Below are 25,879 nucleotides of genomic sequence, written 5' to 3'. Positions count from 1 at the left end.
TTAATTAATACATTTATTTTTAACGTACTTCCATTTATTAGCTTCCGTCGACATTATCCCATTTTAATAGCAACAGTATTGAATAAAACTCTATTGCACTCTGTCGACATCCGTTCCCAGCACTCTTCTATACTCAGCTCTCAGTTCGTACTGTGTGACATTTTGGGAACACTTGCGCTTGGATCGAAAACGCGATTTGTTGATTTTTCGACGCAACAGTGCCCGTCTGTCTCACAAAGAATCTGGCTGTGTGGTCGATAACGTACCCTCATACTATTTCTCAATGTAGATTTCCCCTGTTTTGTGTTGATTCCAGAACCGTATTGAACCAGAGTAAGTAAAATAAGGTTCCCTTCATATCATTTCGATAAAAGAATCGTTCAAATGATTTGTGGAACATGTGACTAACTAACCATCTGTCAATTGTTTTCATAGTTGTAATGATTGCAGGCCGGTGTGGCCGTGCAGTCCTAGGCGCTTCAGTCTGGAACCGCGCGACCGCATGGTCGCAGGTTCGAATCCTGCTTCGGGCATGGATGTGTGTGATGTCCGTAGGTTGTAACCTCCCCACAGAATTATTTTAAATTTAGAAACCATGAACCAAGTGTAACCTCCCCACACAAATTATAATTAAATGAATTTTAAATATATTGTAATCACTGAACAAAATTGATTTTAATGTAACCTCTGAACAAAATTGGCTCCCATTTATAGTCTCCGTGCAGAAATGCATTCACATTTAATGTAACCACAAAATTCAATTCCTAAACCCGGAAATAATAAAAAAATTCAATAACCTGGTAAATTTTATGACGACAGCAGCGCTGCGCCTCGGCCCTGTATTCTGAATAAAAAAGGAAAAATTCTTACCTCAATAACAACTGCGAATATATCTGCTCTTACGTAAAAACTTTTCGGCACAGCATCGTGCAATGCTGGCCTATATTTTTTTTATTCTTGGAAGGAATGATCACGCATTGGAAATATTCTTTAAATTGAAATGAATGCTTTTCTTAAAAAAAATTACTTTATATTATAAAAATTATTATTGGGGACATTTTTTTTAAAGAAGTTAATGACAGTTAATATACATTACTAGATATGCGCAAGGCTGCTTCTTTACCTTCTACAATAACACTCATCCTCCAAAGTCCCTACCTGAGCAGACTGCCGACACGCGCAGGCACGCGCCGACTACTGCAGACTACTACTGACTACTGCAGACTAGCGACAAGCAACGACTAACTACATACTACTCTCTGGTCAGAGACTCTGCCCTTACAGGGTTAGTTAGGTTTAAGAAGTTCTAAGTTCTAGGGGACTGAGGACCTCAGATGTTAAGTCCCATAGTGCTCAGAGCCATTTGAACCATTTGTAATGATTCGAGTCCGTTATAGCGTTCTTGTTATAACGCTTGCAGATACGTGGTGCGCATTTTGTGGTTTATGTACATCACACTTTGGCTGTTGTGTTTGAACTTGCGTATTGCATCTTACGTAAGAGTCATCCCACATAAAGTGAACTAATTTTAGGAATCAGTCCCACACAACAACTTGCATAAAATTTTCCACTAACATAGAATGAAACTAAGCAGTGCGAAATTTGAACTCAAAACAAAAAAAAAAGAGCTAGGTCTTAAGGGGCTTCCAGTGATTGGCTAAAAATGCCGTGACAGCTCTAGTACAGCATTCACCGTACTTAACGTGGCTTACAGCTGCAGCTATTAGTGATGTAAGTGATACATTTGGATTAGATGCAAGAGTACTTTGAGGCTCATTCAGATTGGAGACAGTCAGGTGGAGATATCTAGTCCGTGTAGTGTGAATCCATAGGCATGTCTACCGAACTTCATGTGAGTAGTGAGAAATTCAAAACTGCAGAAGAATCAGTCAGGATGGATCCATACCATTTAAACTATTTCAGCAGTCCTAGAGGTAGCTTTGAGATGGAAATGGAGATGAGCGCATGGCATTGTTGGCCGGGAAGCCCCATCCGGGGAAGTTCGGCATCCAAGTGCAAGTCTTATTTCAGTCGACGCCACATTGGGTTACTTGAGCGCCGGTGATGAGGATGAAATAATGATGAGGGCAACACAACACCCAGTCCCCGAGGGGTGAAAATCACCAACCCGGCCGGGAACAGAACCCGGGCCCGCTTGCATCATACCACCCAGCTAAGCAGGCGGACAGCTTTGAGATGATTAGACTGGGGTTCAAATGGCTCTGAGCGCTATGTGACTTACATCCGAGGTCATCAGTCCCCTGGACTTAGAACTGCTTAAACCGAACTAACCTGAAGACAGCACACACATCCATGCCCGAGGCAGGAGTCGAACCTGCGACCGTAGCAGCAGCGCGGTTCCGGACTGAAGCGCCTAGAACCGCTCGGCCACAACGGCCGGCTTTAGACTGGGGAAACGAATATGGAATATGCAGTAGTTGATAAAAGCTGAACCACTTTCCTTTTACTGTAGAAAATGTATTTCCTTCGTCAGTGTTAGTATACTTCAACATCGTATGGAAGAAAGTAACAGAAGACGTTTGAAAGTAGGTCATCTTTCACCCAAGGTAGCGAAAATCATTTAAACAATAATGGTTTTGTCAGCGGTCAGTGAAGAGATCCAATCTTCTTACGATTCGTCCGTTTCTGTACATAAATATTGTGTGATTTCTGGGTCCAAAATGCCTTCATTTGTTTTGCCACAACTACTTTCAGCGACATTTTATCATAAGCTCTGCGAAACGCATGAAATTTGGATTGTTAAACAGTGAAATTCCTGTATTTTCGGTGTTGTTTTACTTTTTTCGTTTCGCACATGTTACCAAATTATAATGAATTGTTAGTACTTACTACTGCCGTTAATCAAATTTAAAACTATGTATTTGTGTCTATGGTCAAACGTTTATGTGAATCTCATGTGAAGTAATTAGGCAGTTAATGGTTCCACATACTCGGCTGAAAACACAAAGCTTAATTTCTATACCTTTGCTGTAGCCATATGTCACTTCACATCCTAGGAAACTGAAGTGGTTTATTTGTTCCAAAATCTTCAGATCTATCCCAGTCTTGGTTCTAATGTGTTCTGTCCCAATGAAGGCCATTTCGTAATCTTTTCTGTTAAGAAATCCATGTCAAATTTCGCACTTATTTGTCTCAGCAAGTGAATTCCTTTATGAATGTCCTTGTCTTTATCTGCTGGGATCATTGCATCGTCGGCACATAGCAAGTTACTTAAAAGACTTCTCCTGTCTAGGTATAGCTTTCTGAAATTATGTTTCTCATATACCCATTATTTCGAATATGTAAAACTTGAACGAAGTTGGGAAGATGCAATAGCCATTGAATTGCCCCCTCTGTTTATTGATTGCGCAGCCACTGAATTGCTATTTATTTATTTAATGGGATAATAATAATTATTAAAAGGTGGAAATTTTATTTAAGCACTTTTTTACTCTTTCGATTGTTGCGAGTCAGCGATAGTGCAATGCTGATCGCTTTGGAGAATACACATTTTATAAGAATTATTTGGTCCAGGAAACACTTTTGCGATCACGGTTGCGATTTAGACGGCATTCGCGTAATTGTACTGATTAAAAGTTATCGTTTCCGAAAGACGCAGGTTCGATTAAAGCTGTGTGCACTTTTGCGCGTATAATGAAAATATTCATAGCACGTCGCGTAACAAAAAGAAACGTGCGAATCACAACCGTGATCAAACGAAGAAAATATATGATAACACAAATGTTCTTCGCTGCTAGTCAGGACAGGCTCAGATTAGACCTTGCAATTTTTAGTTATAGGAAATGACAGGACGTTACACTTGGGAGATATTTGTTTTGAATAAATTGTATTTACCTTCTCTCTCTCTCCTTTTTACAGCCTTTATACCTTCACATCGATTAAGGAACTTTTTCTTCTCTACCGACCAGTACGAGAACAAAATTCAGACTCAACTAAAAGTCTTACATCGAATTATTACATGCTTAACCATTAACAATCATATATAGTTTCGTAGTACAAACAATGCTAATTTATTCCGCGCACGGGAAAGTCTTTTATACGGTGAGCACAAAGATGAAAATAATAAAATTATAATTACATTTTTAATATCATGAATACTTCTTTAAATCATGAAAATAAGGTTTTACATCGTCGTAATACTAATTTTCATCGTTGTAGCACTACATTGCCCCCTTTGGATGTACAGTCACACTTGTTTGACTGGACATCCAAGCAGGCTTATTTTCCTTGTCTGTTCTGTTTAAAGTTCACTGTGTTCTTTCACTTGGAAGCATGTGCTTTGTTTACTTTTAAGTCCCAGGTATTTTGAGTTACGCTCCCCCATTCGGGCAAAGGCCAATGGGAAAAACCCCGGAAAAAAACCACGGCGGAGCGAGCACATCTTCCATACCCTCTTTTTTAATTTTCAGCACTTGAATATTCACTTCGTATGATATTTAATAATGGTACAACTTCGCGATAGTGCTGCTGGTAACGACGGCTGGCGACTTGGTGTACTGCAACACCGATGTCTCGCCCCATCATCTTGAAGTCTGCGATGGACTGCGATGACGTGGCAGAGTGCGGCAAGGGATGACGGATGATGTCGCTGCAGTATGTTGCCCTCACCGACATGTGTGCTCAGCATCCCAGCATACAGTCACATGAAATTCAAACAGTTCAAACAGCAGTATCAGTTCCTTAAATTAACATCTAAATTACATCATATTTCACGCACTCTTTCACTCAACAAAAAGAATGTGTGTGTGTGTGTGTGTGTGTGTGTGTGTGTGTGTGTGTGTGTGTTCGACTGTTTGTGAGTTTCTTTATCTTGATGCAAGTCCATTCGTCCTTCCGACGTAACTGACTAACTGCAATTAAAGGTTCATGTAATTCCATTCCAACATTGATACAGTTCTGCAACGGGTTTAATGATACAGTCAGTAGCAGTTCCCAACACTGTTACAACTCACCACTGTTGCTGAGTGATCGATAAAAACACTTGCTCTTGAGTTTTAGTTTGCCTGGAATGTTACGTCCACGCATGTGGTCCCAATAACACTCTGAATATTTGGCATTACTAAACACTAGTAGCACAAAATTTGAAAACTAAATCATGGTAACACAACGCACTCATTGAGCGTCCGCTTTTGTGTTAAATTCCACTCTTTCGCCAGTAAAATAAAGTTCGTACGCGTAGATAATGTTCACAGGAAGTCTTTGTTCATAGGTCATCTGTGACATGTTCACTCCACCACATAGTCACGTGATCACAGTTATCAAGTCTGACAAGGTAAAGTCCTTGTGCTACCCATAAGTATGTCTTTACACAGTCTAGTTATATAATGATAAGTAACTGAATGATTGTACATATCAAATGAAGTACATAATTGTTGTCATTTACAATATAAAAGCAAATCCTAAGTCATATATTTTCTCGAAAAGGTGCTCCTGGACTTACAAAGAATTGTGCAGTGATAAACACAAGTCTGTATATGTTTGTCTGTGTAATGATCTGTTCAGTCATGGACAACATCTTGTTCGACCTGGTTTATAGCTCATGCAAGTCCGAGCACTAACTTACGGGGGAAAATTTGTTAAACCTATACGTAACTCGCGTAAATTTTACATGTTGTAAGTGTATCCTGTACACAGTCTGAAAGAAAAAAAAGTACATAACCTGCTCACCCTAGTGAGTTAAAAATACTTAACAGTCAACAAAATGAAACTTTTATTTTCTAAAGTCACTATATCCTACTGTTGTGTGAAATATACAGTTCTGTTCACTGTTCATAGTTTCACACGCATAAGTTCCTGAAAGTTTACTAAATCTCAACAAGTTTGTATTATGTTTGATTAAGTGTCTTAGAGTGGAATCATCTTGAAGCAATTCTTCTTCTCCTTGCTGCAGCTCGGCGTCCTCTTCTCCGTCGAACCGGAGCTTAAATTTTCTTACAACTAATTGGTATTCTGAGAGTCTCTCCCTCCAAGCAGTACTGATACTTCCAATGTTGTATGTTCCTATTCTCCCACACGCCACACCGCAGTGTGTCCATGAAATACTTATACACTAGTCCATTAATTAATAATTGCCACTTAGCCTACTCGCACAGTACTTGAGTCTTTGATGTTTGACTTCACCTCATTACGACACACGTAAAAGGTCATCTGCTGTACTTAAGATACATATCTTTTCAAGTCTTTGTGATTGTATAGTCCTTTCTGTCTATTTGAGTTGGGATTGACCAAGAAACAACTATTTTTATGTGGTGTACCTAACATCACAAATGGTCCTGAATATAACGGAAACCACTTCTTTATTTTTTTTTCTTTAATAATGACGACTTCGGATAATTCCTTACTAACACCATATCTCCCATGTTAAATTGTTGAGTATTCTGTAGTCTCCGGTTGTGTGATTCTTGCCGTTTCTGTGCATTCTCGTATAGTGTGACCAATGCTTGTCTAACTTCGTCCTCCCAGTCTTCCGGTTCGGTATTTAGTTTTGGAAGTGGGTTGACCCAACTATTGTCCTCTTTTGTTTTTAATGTGAGTTCTGCTGAAGTAAAACCTGTCGATAAATATGGTATGTAGTTTACAATACTTTCAAACGGCTCTATGTATTCTACCCACTTAGTTTGTTGAGCTGAGCAGTATGTTCTCACAAAGCGATTAAACTTGCGGAACACACGTTCTGTGAGATTACCTTGGGGGTGGAACTTCGAAATGAAAATTGGTGTTATATTATGTTTCTCTAAGAATTTCTTCCTGGTAACGCTCGTAAAATTTGAGGAATTGTTAGAGAGTAATGTTTCTGGCGTTCCGAAATGAGGTATGTAATCATTTTCCAGTCGGTTTATTATCGTTCTCGTGGCTGTTGTTTTTGTAGCAAATAGCTTAACACACTTAGTAAAGTTATCTAGCACTGCTACGAGGTATTTGACCCCTCCTCTGGCAGTTGGCAGAGGTCCAGCGATGTCAATACTTAAAAGATGGCGCGAAGCAGTTGGAACAATTGACTGCATTAATGTCTGCGATGATAAAGCACACGGCTTTACGCGCTGGCAAATGTCACATACTCGCGTCATCCGTAGGATCTTTCTATACATGTTATTAAAATGACAATATATTCTTAGTTTCGCCAGGCACTTCCTTGAACCGAAATGACCCCAAACATTATGTGTATATATTATTAACTTTTGCTCACATTGCTGCGGAATACATACTAGCCAGTTTCTTGAATCCTCATGTCTTCTAAAGAATAACACATCCTGATGTAACCTGTAATATTTATGCAATTTCGAAGTAGGATCCGTCCTCAGTTGATCCTTGATCTCGTGCCAAATATTATCTATATCCTGTTTTTGTGCCATATTTTTACACATGTCTAGAAAATATTTACGATTAACATTGTCCTCCATTAGTAACACTTTAAATTCCGATGCTTGCTCTGTGAGTTCACTAAATTGAGGTAAACCTTTGGGTAGCCTAGACAAAGCATCTGCCACAATATTATTACTTCCTTTGATTTAAGTAATCTGGAAATCATACTCCTGCAACGCTAATGTCCATCTTGCCAAACGTGCATGGAGAAGTTTACAGGTCAGCAGGAAACTCAAAGCCTGATGATCACAGTATAGCCGAACGTGTCTACCATAAACATAATAATGAAATTTGAGCAACGCCCATACCACTGCCAGTGCTTCAAGCTCTGTAGTGCAATATGCGCGTTCGCATTCCGATAATACACGACTTGCGAAAGATATTATTTTTATTTGCTCGTGTCCGTCTACTGTTTCTGTTTGAAATAAATACGCACCTAACCCACTACATGAAGCATCTGAGGTTATGCAAAACTCCTTACTGGTAGCAGTTACTTCTGTAAAATATCTGGGAGTATGCGTGCGGAACGATTTGAAGTGGAATGATCATATAAAATTAATTGTTGGTAAGGCGGGTACCAGGTTGAGATTCATTGGGAGAGTCCTTAGAAAATGTAGTCCATCAACAAAGGAGGTGGCTTACAAAACACTCGTTCGACCTATACTTGAGTATTGCTCATCAGTGTGGCATCCGTACCAGATCGGGTTGACGGAGGAGACAGAAGATCTAAAGAAGAGCGGCGCGTTTCGTCACAGGGTTATTTGGTAACCGTGATAGTGTTACGGAGGTGTTTAGCAAACGCAAGTGGCAGACTCTGCAAGAGAGGCGCTCTGCATCGCGGTGTAGCTTGCTCGCCAGGTTTCGAGAGGGTGCGTTTCTGGATGAGGTATCGAATATATTGCTTCCCCCTACTTATACCTCCCGAGGAGATCACGAATGTAAAATTAGAGAGATTAGAGCGCGCACGGAGGCTTTCAGGCAATCGTTCTTCCCGCGAACCATACGCGACTGGAACAGGAAAGGGAGGTAATGACAGTGGCACGTAAAGTGCCCTCCGCCACACACCGTTGGGTGGCTTGCGGAGTATAAATGTAGATGTAGATGTAGATGTAGATCTGGATGGTGAAATATTTCAGCATTTATCAAGCAATGCTTGATCGTGTCGAAATCATGTGCACACTGGTCCGTCCACACCCACGGCGCATTCTTTTTCAGAAGCCCCAATAGATGTTCGCTGTTAAGCCATTGATTGGGCACGAACTTTCGGAAAAAGGATACAAGACCCATATATGCTTTTAATTGTCTTTTGTAGGCCGGATATGGACAATTTCTGATAGCCTCGAGTTTCGTACTATCCGGGAAGATTCCTTCTGATGATACTATATGTCCTAGAAGCTTTATCTCCGTCTTTCCAAACTTGGACTTCTTAAGGTTGACCGTAACACCTGCAAGTTCAAATTTGTGTAACACCAAGTTAATTAGTTTGATATGCTCGTCCCACGTTGGTGAAGCAATCAATAAATCGTCCACATAGACAGTAACTTGCTCTAACAAATCCGGGCCTAGGACAGTGTCAAGCGCATTAATAAAGACTCCGGCACTGACAGTCAATCCGAATGGCAATACTCTGAATTGATAGCTTCTTCCTCTATAAATAAATGCTGTATATTTCCTAGATCTTGGCGCTAAGGCCACCTGCGAGTATGACGCGCAGAGGTCGAGGCTTGACAGATACTTTATCCCATGGAACTTCTGTAATAGTTCTTCTAGATTCTCAGGCCGCGTCCTGACAGGCATAATAATTTGATTAATCCGACGAGCGTCGAGAACCAACCTTACGCTTCCATCGAATTTCATTACCGTAAAAGTGGGTTACTATATGGTGATAACGAGGTCTCAATAATTCCCCATTCCAGCATTCGTCTAATTTCTTTTGTTACTGCTTCCCTTCTCGCGCTGGGTATTGAGTACGTTTGATGACAGTAAATTTCATGGGGAAACACTTGCATGTCGTACACGTAACCTTTAATTAGTCCAGGTTTTTTCAAAAATACTTTACGATAATTAGTAAGTGTGTCTAATAATTGCTTTTGTTGCAGCCTGTCAAGAACAGAGGATTGTTGTACTTTTTCTACTATTTCAGAGAGGTGGATATTCTCCTCGTCCTTCACATGTTCCATGACCGGGAATGTACTGCAATTGAAACTATCTTGAAGCCGCCATAAATGTGCGCGAATCGGTTCTATCTTTAAAATTTGACAATATTTGCCACGCAATTCTTTGGTCTTCACCAAGTCTAACATGACTCTCGTGTCACCGAAACACATGCTGCATTCACCCTTTGCGAGATCGATTATAGTTTCCGTCTCTCGCAAAATATCTAATCCGAGGAGACAGTTCACGGCTAAATTCTTTACAATAAGGAAGGTGAACTCTTTGGCTCCCATTCCAAAATTAATACGAATCCGTGTCTGTTACCGAACTAGTTGGGCTTTCTGACTAATGGCTCCTGTAACTCGACAATTAGTGACTGGAAAAACCGGAATATTTCTAATCTTCTTTAAGTGAAGAAAGAACGACTCATTCAGCACAGAAACAGATGCTCCAGTATCTAAAATCACCGTAGTTTGAATACCATAAATATCACAAACTATAGCTGCTTGTACAACTTCCCGTTCAAACAAATTACACTTCTTCCGAAAATCTTGACATAATTCCTCTCGTATATCGACTCCGTCATTATATCTTAACATCTGCAGAGTTGAACTACGTTGCTGAGCAACATCAACAGAATTATTCCTACACACTGCATTTTTCGCGTCGTTCGACCCGATCGCTGCTGATACTATGCGACACACATTCTCATTGTTAGTACAGTTGGTTGTCTGCATGTTTGGTTGCTCGTTATTACTAACATCATTCATGCAAGTGCCCCTAGACAACCTGCGACTGACACACGGGAGCAGAATGTCATCGCATCTAGTTTGACTGACTGGTACTGGTTGATGGTTGCGGTTCACTTACCTCAATTATCTTGATATTTTGATTCGGTGGTTGCCATGGCTGCGCATTCACATGCTGCTGCATGTTATTTGACATATTTTTATCGTACGGGGGTTGTACATGATTGTTGTTGTGATATTGCGGTGGCCTAGGCTTCTGCCATTGCTGTTGTGCATAATTCTGTGTTGACCAGTTATGTGGTGGTTGCATGTTTTGCTGATTATTTGAAAAATTACCGTTATTGTAATTGGCGTTAGCTCTAAAATCTCGTTTCCGTTTCTTTGAAAAGTTTCCGTTATTGTTTTGTCCGCTATTGTTCTCTGGATGATAATTGTGATTCGGTGCATTACTGTACTGTCCATTTGTGTTCATATTGTGGTTCTGCCATCCTGAATAATTCGCACTATTCCAACGATTTTGATTCCCATAGTAGGTGTTTCTATTACTGTTGTTCTTGTGGTTTCGCCCGTTGCCATTATCATTACCATTATTCGACGAATTATTCCCATAATGGTGTCTGTCCTCTTCGATAACCAAATCTAAAGAGTCCTGTACAGATAGAAAATGTTCCACGTTGTCTTCAGGAATGTGAAACAATTTCTCCTTTAGATCATGCGGTAACTTCTCCTTTAATATCTTTAAAACATCACACTCAGGAATTGGTGTGGATAAATATTTCACTTTGTCCAGATACTTTTCGAAATATTTCCGCTAAGTACCGCCTTTTCTATTAAATGGCTCAGGACTATAAACTTCTTTTCTTAATCGTTCTTGTACCCCACGCGACCAATACTTGTTTAGAAAAGCTTGTTCAAATTCATCGAAGGAGCTGCATTGTTCAGCTTTCTGTGTCGCGAACAACGCTGGCTCACCTCGAATATGGGTAATGGTAAAGACAATTTTCTCCCTTTCGTTCCAACTTTTTGGCATTATTCCGCGGATCCCTTTGATAAACACAACTGGATGGAGTCCGTTCTTATCATTGGTAAACTTCTGAAACCTGGAAATTCTTCACTAAAGCATCCTGAGTCACCAATGATTGTGTATGGTCCTGATAAACGGATGTTACTCCACGTGTTTAATTGAAATTATTGCCCGTCTGCCCCCTACTTTCAGTTAAAGGCGTTTCATAATGATCAGGGTGTGTTTCTGTGATACCAACACACTCCGGTGAACTGTTATGAGATGTTTGCATTCGTGTTTCATTAAGCACTTTCTGCACGTTTTGTAATTCAGTCTGGAGTTCATGAATCTTTGTGTTGTTTTCATGTATCAGTAGTGTTCCTGCTCGTTGTAACATCACAGGTAGTTCCTTCTGTATAACAGTACTAATTTGTTTGTCTTTGTCATTTAGCCATCTGTTGAATGTGGTCACAACGCGTTCTTCTTGTTCTTTGCATTTTTGTTCTATTACGTTTTATCAACCGTAAGGTTTTCTATACGTGTACTTATGTTGCGTATTTCTGCTTCCAAAGAAGTGTGTGTTTGTTGTAATTTGTCCACATCCTGGGTTACTTGCTTTACATTCTGTGGTAAGTCATGGTATGTTTGTTGCATACTTGAAATGTTGTTCTGTATAGCAGACAACTGGGCATCTATTTGCTGTCGCAGCAGGCGATCGTGTTCTTTTAACCGGTTTTCAAGCTTTTGATCTATCTCTTTTGAGAACTGTGAAAAGCGTAACTGCGTACGCTCGTCTAATTGACTGATGCGTTCGTCCAAGGTCCTAATCCGTTCATCTAAATTATTATTAATCTCAGTTGCAAGCTGTTTAGCAGTTTCTTGTTCAGACTGTATCTGTGATTGTTCCTGTATTTTAAACATTTGTTCCATTTTCATCATTAAGAGAGAAAATGGATCCATTACTGTTTGTGTTGGCTCTACCGGTGGTAAATCGACTGTAACTGGTGGTTCTGCTTCAGTATGCACTTGAACTACCGTCTGTATTCTGCCTGAGTGTTCTACAGCAGATGGATCAGTGACTTTAATATTAGTGTCCTGTTCTACATCCTCTGTCTGATGTGAAACAATATTATCAATTTCTACATCACTAGTTATTCCTTCCTCCTCTGAATGTTCTACAGTTACTTCCTGCTGTGTAGCTTTTCTTACACGTCGCACTGTTTTCACCATGTTTGCAAATGTTTGGGTGCAAGTCTAATCGGGAATACGTCACACGCAACACATCAATTATTCCGTCACACAAAACATAAAATAATTACTACACTGCACCAGATTGGAATCAGTACTATAAATGTTCGCTTTCGTTTGATTAAAATTCAGTTCCAATCTCGTACAGTTACCCTCTACTGCGAACACTTGATGCTGTATTTTACTGATCCTTCTCGCAGTTATTTAAATATAATTGACTCTTATAGCTTCCTAAGGGGATACAGTCACATGATGTTAATTTTTTTTTTTTTTTAAAGTGAGATACTGCACCAGGTTGAAGACGATGTGCTTACCTTTTGCAGTGCGTCGTTTTGCTGCCGCTGGGATGGAATGGTACAGCAAAATTATCGTGGTTAGGGTCGTCGTAGATTTCCGCTCATTACAGCATGAAACAAATAGAAAAAAACACAGATTAGAGCACACATATAAGCTAGTCCTGTCAATAGGTTGACACTGAATTGACCCCTCTGTTTATTGATTGGATAGCCACTGAATTGCTATTTATTTATTTAATGGGATAATAATAATTATTAAAAGGTGGCAATTTTATTTAAGCACTTTTTTACTCTTTCGATTGTTGCGAGTCAGCGATAGTGCAATGCTGATCGCTTTGGAGAATACACATTTTATAAGAATTATTTGGTCCAGGAAACACTTTTGCGATTTAGACGGTATTAAAAGTTATCGTTTCCGAAAGACGCAGGTTCGATTAAAGCTGTGTGCACTTTTGCGCGTATAATGAAAATATTCATAACACGTCGCGTAACAAAAAGAAACATGCGAATCACAACCGTGGTCAAACGAAGAAAATATATGATAACATAAATGTTCTTCGCTGTTAGTCAGGACAGGCTCAGATTAGACCTTGCAATTTTTAGTTATAGGAAATGACAAGACGTTACACTTGGGAGATATTTGTTTTGAATAAATTGTATTTACCTTCTCTCTCTCTCCTTTTTACAGCCTTTATACCTTCACATCGATTAAGGAACTTTTTCTTCTCTACCGACCAGTACCAGAACAAAATTCTGACTCAACAAAATGTCTTACATCGAATTATTACATGCTTAACCCTTAACAATCATATATAGTTTCGTAGTACAAACAATGCTAATTTATTCCGTGTACTGGAAAGTCTTTTATACGCTGAGCACAAAAATGAAAATAATAAAATTATAATTACATTTTTAATATCATGAATACTTCTTTAAATCATGAAAATAAGGTTTGACATCGTCGTAATACTAATTTTCATCGTTGTAGTACTACACCATACTCCTTTATACAGCAGCTTCCTCCTTTATTAGTTGGTATCTCATTAGTCACTTATCCGTTGAGATCTAGCATGCTGATCTTTGTCGTATATAAACTTTTAGATGTTTCGGATATCACGATTCGTCATTATAGACATTGTCAAAAACTTTTTTTTTGTTTCAAGTCAATAAAGGCGATGTGTATTTCCTTACTTGCATTATTCGCTGTAAAATAAAAATTGCACCCATGGATTAGCATCATTTACTAAAATCCATTTATCCCTTTTGCAGTACTGTTTCCGTTGCGTTTAAAACCTTCGCATATATGTTGTACACTGTATCCAATAAACTTATTCCCCTACATCTACTGCGTAGATTTCCGTTTACTTTTTTAAAACATTGATGTCATTCTAGCAGTCTTCCCTTCTTTGAGGATACTCTAGCACTTCCAACATTCATTTAAAGGTGCGTTTACATGCGTCATAAAAATTACATTTTACCGATAATATATCTTAACACTGTTGTCCGGCAACAATGCGGCCACACGAATTGTAGCCACGTGAACTATAACATTACTGGTCAGTATTGCCCGGCAATGTTTGCTGCAATACACTTAGCCAGTTCAGGTGTGTTTAGAAGGGGCCACACTGTTGCAACAAAATGGGTTAAGGCGAGGTAATGGAACTGAGACCGTTTCTCCTGCTTTCACATTACACTAGGAATGAAGTTAGAAAGAACAAGAGAAATCGAACTTTGTTGCTGTGTTCCTTTATAAATAAGCGGAATGCTCCATAAAATTTAACAAGTGAACCGATACTGGACACATACCTGTTCCAGAATTCTACCAGAATGTCGAAACCCGATTTCGAGTATCTCGTACAAAAAATCTGCCCGATAACTTCTACAACCGATACAAATACAACACATTCTGTACTAGTTACACATTGGATCGGTGATTACCCTACGAAAGTTTACTTACATCTTTAAAGTTACTAATCAACCATAAGACTCATGGTAGCAGAACTACGCAGCGATTTTGAGCTCAAGGATTCCATTAAGGAACTTTTCAAATAAGAATACTATTTTAATTTTTATTTCATTTTTGTTCAGTCGCACACAACACTGTTTCATTGTCAGTTCCTGTTTCAGATACATCTCGAGATGGTGTGAAACGCATGGTATCAAATGCAAACCATGTAATGAAGAGCCACTTGCGCTTCTACTCCTCCTACATACAATTTTTGCCTCGCGTTGGCGTAGAATTTTTTCTATGCTTCATAAAGCATCGACAACAGCATTCCAACTTTATGGTCATTGTGTACATTAATTCGACGTCCCATAGCTCTGACTCTTGTGTAGACGACATAGTAATAAGCATCCCAGGCGTAGAAAAACAAATGAAAGATTTAAAAGCAAATAAACCACCAGGTCCGGATGCAATCCCAGTTGGGTTTTACAAGAGGATTCTACAGTATTGGCCCCTTATCTAGCTTGCATTTATCATGAATCTATCGCCCAGCACAAAGTCCCAAGCGACTGGAAAAGAGTCCAGGTGACTCCAGTATGTAGGGAGGGTGAAAGAACGGACCCGCAAAATTACAGACCAGTGTCCCTTTGGTAACTTTGCTGCATGATCCCTAAACATATCCTGAGCTGCAATATAATAAACTTTCTTGTGACTGAGAACCTTATGTCCACGAATCGGCACGGTTGTAGAAAGCATCGCTCGTGTGAAACTCAACTTGCCCTTTTCTCTCTATCGGTATACTGCGAACTATGGATGAAGGGCAACGGGCAAATTCCATATTTCTAAATTAGCGGAGAGCTTTCTACGCGGCCACCGCAGGCTGTTAACGATGGTACGAGCGTATGAATTAAGATCACTGATATGTGAGTGGCTCGAAGACTTCTTAAGTAATAGAACCCAGAATGTTGTCCTCGACAGCGAATATTCATCACGGACAAGAGTACCGTTAGGAGTGGCCCAGGGAAGTGTGACAGAACCGCTGTTGCTCTTTATATACTAAATGGTTTGGCGAACAGGGTGGGCAGCAGTCTGCGGTTGTTTGCAGAAAATGTTGTTGTGTTCGGTAAAGCGTCGAAGTTTAGTGTATACAGGGTGTTACAAAAAGGTACGGCCAAACTTTCAGGAAACGTTCCACACACACAAACAAATAAAAAATGTTATGTGGACATGTGTCCGGAAACGCTTAATTTCCATGTTAGAGCTCATTTTAGTTGCGTCAGTATGTACTGTACTTCCTAGATTCACCGCCAGTTGGCCCAATTGAAGGAAGGTAATGTCGACTTCGGTGCTTGTGTTGACATGCGACTCATTGCTCTACAGTACTAGCATCAAGCACATCAGTACGTAGCATCAACAGGTTAGTGTTCATCACGAACGTGGTTTTGCGGTTAGTGCAATGTTTACAAATGCGGAGTTGGCAGGTGCCCATGTGATGTATGGATTAGCACTGGGCAATAGCCGTGGCGCGGTACGTTTGTATCGAGACAGATTTCCAGAACGAAAGTGTCCCGACAGGAACACGTTCGAAGCAATTGATCGGCGTGTTAGGGAGCACGGAACATTCCAGCCTATGACTCGCGACTGGGGAAGACCTAGAACGACGAGGACGCCTGCAATGGACGAGGCAATTCTTCGCGCAGTTGACGATAACCCTAATGTCAGCGTCAGAGAAGTTGCTGATGTACAAGGTAACGTTGACCACGTCACTGTATGGAGAGTGCTACGGGAGAACCAGTTGTTTCCGTACCATGTACAGCGTGTGCAGGCACTATCAGCAGCTGATTGGCCTCCACGGGTACACTTCTGCGAATAGTTCATCCAACAATGTGTCAATCCTAATTTCAGTGCAAATGTTCTCTTTACGGATGAGGCTTCATTCCAACGTGATCAGGTTGTAAATTTTCACAATCAACATGTGTGGGCTGACGAGAATCCGCACGCAATTTTGCAATCACGTCATCAACACAGATTTTCTGTGAACGTTTGGGCAGGCATTGTTGGTGATGTCTTGATTGGGCCCCATGTTCTTCCAGCTACGCTCAATAGAGCACGTTATCATGATTTCATACGGGATACTCTACCTGTGCTGCTAGAACATGTGCCTTTACAAGTACGACACAACATGTGGTTCATGCACGATGGAGCTCCTGCACATTTCAGTCGAAGTGTTCGTACGCTTCTCAACAACAGATTCGGTGACCCATGGATTGGTAGAGGCGGACCAATTCCATGGCCTCCACGCTCTCCTGACCTCAACCCTCTTGACTTTCATTTATGGGGGCATTTGAAAGCCCTTGTCTACGCAACCCCGGTACCAAATGTAGAGACTCTTCGTGCTCGTATTGTGGACGGCTGTGATACAATACGCCATTCTCCAGGGCTGCATCAGCGCATCAGCGATTCCATGCGACGGAGGGTGGATGCATGTATCCTCGGCTAACGGAGGACATTTTGAACATTTCCTGTAACAAAGTGTTTGAAGTCACGCCGGTACGTTCTGTTGCTGTGTGTTTCCATTCCATGAGTAATGTGATTTGAAGAGAAGTAATAAAATGAGCTCTAACATGGAAAGTAAGCGTTTCCGGACACATGTCCACATGACATATTTTCTTTCTTTGTGTGTGAGGAATGTTTCCTGAAGGTTTGGCCGTACCTTTTTGTAACACCCTGTATATACGCAGATGCAAATGACAACATTTCTAGTTGGTCTGATGAACGGAAGCTAGCTCTAAATGTGGAGAAAGTTAGTTAATGCGTATGAGTAGCAAGAACAAACACGTAATTTTCGGTTCAGTACTAGTAATCTCCTGCTTGACTTAGTCAAGTCGTTCAAATATATGTGCGTAACGTTGCATCTGTGGTAGAGAAGGCGAATGGTCTGCTTCGCTTTACTGGGAGAATTGTAGGAAAGAGTGGTTTATCTGTAAAGGAGACCGCATATAGGGCTCTGATACGACCTATTCTTGAGTACTGCTTATAACACTAGCCTCATATACGTCACTCTTCTCTAACAACCGAACCTTTAGTCTTGTCACAGGAAAAACCACATGTAACGTTAACTTGCCACGTATGATGCACAAGCGTACCGTGAAACAAGCTAATGTCACCCTCTGAGAGGATTCCGAATTTCTGACCGCGCGTGTACCTACTGGATAAAGGTATCGGACTATAATTTTGAATATGGTCAAATTAACAGAAGATCTAGACGGACTTTAACCGTGGGAGTTAATGAAAGTGGTAAAAATCATATGTGAATGAAAAAATGAACGGTCGCCAGCCCAATTAGGCACATTAATTTGGAATTATATTTTTAAGAAAACTGAATATTGGTTATTAAAGTTACTTTCGTTGATATTTCCCTTTGAATAGCACACAGGATACAAAACGACACAGGGCACTCTGAGCTGTGTGTAGCAGCAGTTATCAACAACGCACATACCAATAATTATGGAAACCAGTTATGGAATTATCGAAAGCTCACATTGATAACAGCTACAATCAAGATCATTACTTAAACCGATATCGAAATGTTACTGCATGAAGTGCAGAACTAAATTTTGACATGAGGGGCTTCTATTTTAACTGGTATGAAACAAAACACAAATAAAGATAAATAATATCATAAATACACTGTTTATACTCCTCTAGATATATCTGTTTTCCTTAGCAGCAGTAATAGTCCAATTATCTTTCTAATATGTGGAGAATACGATGGGGACCCATAAACTAGTATAGTGTCACTAGTCAAGCTCTATGCTTCTTTCACTAGAAAAGACTAAGCCAAACAAAGCTAGTCTTTCACTTCACTTGGAGTAGTTCATAATTCACTTTGCAAGACAAAAAAATCAACACTGAGATAATTAACTTTGGAAAAGGAATCATTCATGATAGAAATCAAGACCAAGCTATTTTTAAAATGAGCTTAACTTATTTCCCTTGTTTTTATCACCTGTGAAGCAGGTATTTTAGACAATAACATTTACTCAATCTGTCACTGTATTCCTGCAAAACTATACTTTGCAATAAACTAAGAGTACTTTAGCAAAATCCCATTTAGCTTCACTTTTGTGGTTTTAACTTTAACTTTTACCACTCCTTTTACTTTTGACAAAAAATCACTTTGAAACACTTGAATGCAAGAATTGTTCATTTAAAACAGGATACTCGGGTTTAGTAGCACTTAGGTGAGGACCCTGCATAGGTTCGTGATCAGCATAGAAGACATGGTTCAGACACAGACTTACAGTATTTGGACTATTATTGAAACCACTCACAAATTAACTGGTCCATGCCCATATACACAGCTGCATGTACGAAGTTGTATTGTATTGTATTGTATTATATGTTAACTGGGGGCCTAGAAACGACGGAGAGGCTACGTCCCCGCCGCAGCCGCAGTGGTCCACAGCCTCACGACGACTACCGCAGTCCACTTCACCCCTCCGCCGCCCCACACCAGACCACTCTTTCAGGGTCATTGTGTGGTTCGGCCCCAGTGGAACCCCCCCCCCCCCCCCCAGGGAACGTCTCACACCAGACGAGTGTAGCCCCTATGTCTGCGTGGTAGAGTAATGGTGGTGTACGCGTACATGGAGAACTTGTTTGCGCAGCAATCTCCGACATTGTGTAGCTGAGGTGGAATAAGGGGAACCAGCCCGCATTCGCCGTGGCAAATGGAAAATCGCCTAAAAACTATCCACAGACTGGCCGGCTCACCGGACCTCGACACAAGTCCCACCGGCAGATTCGTGCCGGGAACCAGGCGTTCCTTCCCGGTGCAGAAAGCCGTGCGTTAGACCGCTCGGCTAACCGGGCGGGCACGTATGAAGTTACTAAAGCAGTGGCGAAGTTTTGGTGGCAAGTGACATGGCGGCTAACTGTACTCACGGCTCTTGATGTTCAAATGCTCCATAAAATCTCTTCTTGGCGTCGAATTTTCAGCATATTACAGCCATTCATTTTTGCCGAGAATACCAAATACTAACCGGATCCACATCCGAGGCAAAAATCCTTTGCAAAGCATCTTCCAATTGCGTCTCTTAGCACCGTCACAGCGAACCGTGCTACAGCTAGCCACGCACTGCGTACCGTTCACACCAAGGAGCCGCCCAGATCGACCACCAAAACCACCTTTTACATCGTGCTATGCCACTTCCGTTGCGGAGGGACTTCCCTACGTCTTTTATGTATTACAAATACCAGTGCCCTAAGCACGAACCAGCTTCCAACAAACATTGTCTATTTTTTATAATCATACAGATATGATAATAATTTATCCTTTCAATAATTAATATGGCTTTTTGCTTATACACATTACAAAGACTCCAATTTCTTGTCACAAATCAAGGACTTAAGCGAACAAACGATACACACTCCATAATTGCAGATACACAGTTACATAATGTAAACCTACTCCTGATCGATATAAGTGTTACATGCTCGAGTGTTTGGGTTCCTTAACAGATTGGATTGGAGGAAAGTATTGTAACAATTCAGAGACGGGCTGCTAGATTTGTTACTGGTAGGTTTGCACAACACTTAAGCGCTATGAAGATGCTTCGGGAACTCAAATGAGAATCCGTGGAGCAAAGGCGACGTTCTTTTCGAGAAACACTGTTGAGAAAATTTAGAGGACCGGCATCTGAAGCTGACTGCTCAACGATTCTACACTACTGGCCATTAAAATTGCTACACCACGAAGATGACGTGCTACAGACGTGAAATTTAACCGACAGGAAGAAGATGCTGCGATATGCAAATGATTAGCGTTTCAGAGCATTCACACAAGGTTGGCGCCGGTGGCGACACCTACAACGTGCTGACATGAGGAAAGTTTCCAACCGATTTCTCATACACAAACAGCAGTTGACCGGCGTTGCCTGGTGAAACGTTGTTGTGGTGCCTCGTGTAAGGAAGAGTAATGCGTACCATCACGTTTCCTACGTTGATAAAGGTCGGATTGTAGCCTATCGCGATTGCGTTTTACCATATCGCGACATTGCTGCTCGCGTTGGTCGAGATCCAATGACTGTTAGCAGAATATGGAATCGGTGGGTTCAGGAGGGTAATACGGAACGCCGTGCTGGATCCCAATGGCCTCGTATCACTAGCAGTCGAGATGACAGGCATCTTATCCGCATGGCTGTAATGGATCGTGCAGCCACGTCTCGATCCCTGAGTCAACAGACGGGGACGTTTGCAAGACAACAACCATCTGCACGAGCAGTTCGACGACGTTTGCAGCAGAATGGACTATCAGCTCGGAAACCATGGCGGCAGTTACCCTTGACGCTGCATCACAGACAGGAGAGCCTGCGATGGTGTACTCAACGACGAACCTGGGTGCACGAATAGCAAAACGTCATTTTTTCGGATGAATCCAGGTTCTGTTTACAGCATAATGACGGTCGCATCCGTGTTTGGCGACATCGCGGTGAACGCACATTGGAAGCGTGTATTCGTCGTCGCCATACTGGCGTATCCTCGGCGTGATGGTATGGGGTTCCATTGGTTACACGTCTCGGTCACCTCTTGTTCGCTTTGACGGCACTTTGAACAGTGGACGTTACGTTTCAGATGTGTTACGACCCGTGGCTCTACCCTTCATTCGATCCCTGCGGAACCCTACATTTCAGCAGGATAATGCACGACCGCATGTTGCAGGTCCTGTACGGGCCTTTTTGGATACAGAAAATGTTCGACTGCTGCCCTGGCCGGCACCTTCTCCAGATCTCTCACCAATTGAAAACGTCTGGTCAAAGGAGTCTGTACCTGTACACGCCATCCAAGCTCTGTTTAGCTCTATGCCCAGGCGTATCAAGGCCGTTATTACAGCCAGAGGCCTCTGTAGGAACGAAACGTTCCCAGTGACGAGAAAAACGTGCAGAATGATCAGATAACTGTTAAGGCTTCAGGGAATAGCTTCCATGGTACCAGAGGGAGCTGTGGTGAGCGTACGTTGTAGTAAATGACAGAGAATGGAGTATATATAGTAAATAATGAAAGATGATTGCAGTGCTAATCTGAGATAAAGATAGGCACATGAGAGGTAATCAAATGGTTCAAATGGCTCTGAGCACTATGGGACTCAACTGCTGTGGTCATAAGTCCCCTAGAACTTAGAACTACTTAAACCTAACTAACCTAAGGACAGCACACAACACCCAGCCATCACGAGGCAGAGAAAATCCCTGAACCCGCCGGGAATCGAGAGGTAATCATGGTGGGTCACATGAAACAGTCAGAATACCAGTTCCTTTTTTCACAGAATACTCTTCGGTATTGTTTTCTTACTTAGATTTGTCGTGAACATCTGGCCTGGCTTAAAGTGCCAAGCTGTTGGAGAAAACCACAGGTGAGTCCCGTGTATAAGACGGATTAAAGTGCGGACCCGCATTATTGCAGATCCATTTTCTTAACATCGGTTGGCTCCAGAAATCTTGAACACATTCTGAGTTATAATGTAACACATTCCCTTGACACAGAAAAGATTCTGTCTCCAGCACGGAATTAGGGAGCATCACTCGTGCGTAACTGAGATTACCTTTTTCTCTCACGATATCCTGTGAACCACGGATGGGGAGCAGCAGTCAGATTCCACATTCCTAGATTTTCTGAAAACGTTTGACATAGTGCCACGCTGCTGGCAGGTAACGAAGGTCCGAGCATACGGAATAGGTTCTCAGATACGTAAGTACATCGAAGTCCACAAGTAACAGAATCCAGTGCGTTGCCTTGGACGGCAAGTGTTCATCAAAGCCGGAGATATCGTCAAGGCTTCCAGGAGTAACAGGACCACTCTTGTTCTCTGTACACAAACGACCTAACAGACAGGGTGATCAACTATCTACTACTGCAGGTGACGCTGTAGTGTACGGGTAAGTGTTTTCGTTGAGTGACTGTAAGAGGACACAGTATAACTTGTGTGAACTCAAATACGTCCTGCAGAGGGCTGTTTAGGAAACTGGGGATACTACCTACTCCTTCCCAATATATCTGTCCCTTATGAAATTTGTCATTAGAAATATATCGTTATTTCAGACCAACAGCTCAGTTCGTGGAGTCAGTACCAGAAATTAGATTAACTTTCACAGAGATTTAAAGACAGTTACTTTGGTTCAGAAAGTTATCGACTGTTCAGCAACACACATTTTCAATTACATGCCAGCAGCCATAAAAATTTTAATTAATAATAAACTGCAGTTTGAGAAGAGTGTGTGTGTGTGGTTTGAGGTTTTCAGGCGCTTAACAGCGTGGTCATCAGCGCCCAAACGCATAGAAACAGGAACACATGCAGTGAAGGGACGAAGACGGACACCGAACAAGGAGAACGGCTAAAAGACACAGACCTGACGCAGTTCCAAATCCTCACATACAGAGGCAAAACAAGAGGAGAAGAAACGCACTAAAAGAGGAAAGGAAACACAAGGAAAAGAGAACAGAAATCGAAATGAAACAAGTAGATAATCGTGACTGGCGGACCTCTTACCTAAAGCCTGGGTGAGCCAGTCACCCAGCAGCACATTAAAATCCTCTCCCTAAAATCCGAGGCAACAAATTGGACAGGACACAAAACCGTAAGACCTTAACCACAGTCGTTGCGTCGTCTTGCAAAATAGAGGGCAAATCCGGTGGCAAGGAAACCACCGCCCTCTGGTCAGAGAATAAAGGACAGTCAAGTAAAATGTGGTGGACCGTAATCTGGACGCCACAAGCACTGCAGATTGGGGGGTCCTCCCGCCGGAGTAAAAAACCGTGCGTTAAGGGACTGTAACCGATGCGGAGGCGAGTGAGGAGAACCTCATCCCGCCTGCATGACTGGTAGGACGTACGCCATGGCCGCGTGGTGGCCTTGACCAGACGCAGCTTATTTTCACCGACTGCCAGCCACTCCTCTTCCCATTGACACATAACACGAAAACGCAAAAGGGAGGTAACAGCATGGAGGGGGACGGCAGTTTGAGAAGAGTCCAAAGGATTTGTTGGTGGCCAATTCCTTCTATTCTATTGATGAGGTTCTTAGCAGGACTGACTAATACGTGAATGTTATTAATAATATAACATAATTTTAATATTGCGTAAAATGTTATTTCTGTACAAATTTTTCGCAGTAATACGTAAATATTTTATTTTATTATTTTATTTGATAATCTCGTAACGTTAGGATTCAACATTTCTCGTGTGCTGCTGGACGTAGTCATGCAAATTCAGTACCTATGCGTAACGCTGCAAACCGAAATGAAGTGGAAAGAGCATGTAGTGAAGGAGACTGGTCACTTTCGATTTATTGGAACAACTCTAAGAAAGTGTAACTCACGTGTAAAGAGATCTTGTACAGAACATTTCTACACGTTTTCTTGGGTACTTCTCGAGTGTTTGGGATCCCCACCATGTCGGGTTAAAGGAATGTATCGAAGCAGTTAAGAGACTTGCTGCTAGATTTGTTACCGGTAAGATCGATCGACATGGGAGGGTTGCGGAAACTCATATGTAAATCTCTGGAGGGGAAAAGACGTTCTTTGTGCGAAACACAATTGAGGTATTTCCAGAATGGAATTTTCACTCTGCAGCGGACTGTGCTCTTATATAAACTTCCTGGCAGATTAAAACTGTGTGCGAGACCGAGACTCGAACTCAGGACCTTTGAATAGTTTAGAGAACCGGCACATGCGACAGACTGCAGAACGACCCTACTGCCACCAACATACATCTCGCGTAAGGACCGAGGAAATCAGAGCCCCTATAGAAGCACAAAAACAGTCGTTTTACTCTTGCTTCTTTTATGAATGGAACAGAAAAGGGAATGACCATCACTTGCACAAGATACTTACCGGAGTGCATCGTATTGCAGAGTCTGTATGTAGGTGTAGATGTAGAAGTAAACAAATATTTATCACCTTTTAACTGAATATATTACCGACTAGCTTAGCGCCCGCTGTTTCGCTCGAAAAGACTGTATGGCCTGCAGAGTTTTCTTTATTTTTATTTAATCCAATTTTTATGTTATTCACAAATTTCAACACCTTCTAAGCTTTTCAAACTAATTAAGGCCATACAAGCATGATCTTCTCCGAATGCACTTCTGACCAAAAAGCGATTCTGGTATGTGGAATCCAAAGTTTTTGTTAATGATGCCTTTTGCGTTCGTGTGGAGATATTTTCATGGCAACTTTCATCCCCTAACTGAGAAGTGAAATACCAATTAACATAAATATAGCTTTAAATTTTTTTAATGCAACGAAATATTTTCTTAAAAATTTTCATCCTTTATTGCACTTCCTCAGGGGTTGATTTTCCAGACACTCTTGAACAAGTATTTTTTTTTTATTTATAACCTAGAAGTCAGACACCACATGTCATAGATGTAGCCTTAAAAATCCTTTAGTACTTCTTTAATAATTATATATTTTTAAAAAAACTTTCACCCACTATTTTACTGGTTGAATTTTCAAAAGTGCGGAAACACGAATTTTCTTAACTTCTGACTGAGAAACCAGATACCAGTTTTCGTAGTTCTAGCTTCAGAATACCCTTAATAGTGACTTACTTTCAAAAAGCCTTTAATCCTGTATTTCACCCCCTTAGGAGTGGAATTTCGGACACTCCCTTCTTAAACGATGCCTAGGCCTACAGTATAAGACCCACACCCTCTCCAACCTTCAAGTTTCTATCTTTAGCGGTTTGAGCTGGGAGATGATGAGTCAGTGAATCAGTCTGATGCTATTTAACCCCCTTAGGAGCCGAATTTCCAAAAACTGTGACATGCGTATATTTTATTTCTAACAGAGAAGACAAATATATATTGCAATCGATTTAGCTTCAAAAGTGCTCGAACAACGAAATATTTTAGTAGAAACGTTCATCCCCCGCTTCATTCCTACAGGAATAATGAAACGTATTTTTTTATTTCTAACTGAGAAGCAACATTTAAAATTTCATGTATTTCGCTTTGAAATGCTTTCACAATAAAATGTTTTCATAAAAACGTCTCATCCCCCATTTCATCCCATTAGGGGTTCAGTTTCCAAAAACACGGGAAAAC

At 41.1% G+C, this 25,879-nt stretch overlaps 1 protein-coding gene across 1 annotated transcript in view; it reads left to right on the top strand.

The window, feature by feature from the left end:
- Window positions 1-25,879, top strand: part of LOC126144870 (Down syndrome cell adhesion molecule-like protein Dscam2) — a 549,485-nt gene that overhangs the window by 110,034 nt on the left and 413,572 nt on the right. The gene's annotated exons all lie outside the window — the stretch shown is intronic.

Source organism: Schistocerca cancellata, chromosome 1 (assembly GCF_023864275.1).
Source record: "Schistocerca cancellata isolate TAMUIC-IGC-003103 chromosome 1, iqSchCanc2.1, whole genome shotgun sequence".
Classification (NCBI taxonomy): domain Eukaryota; kingdom Metazoa; phylum Arthropoda; class Insecta; order Orthoptera; family Acrididae; genus Schistocerca; species Schistocerca cancellata.
This window is presented reverse-complemented; position numbering and strand designations above follow the sequence as displayed.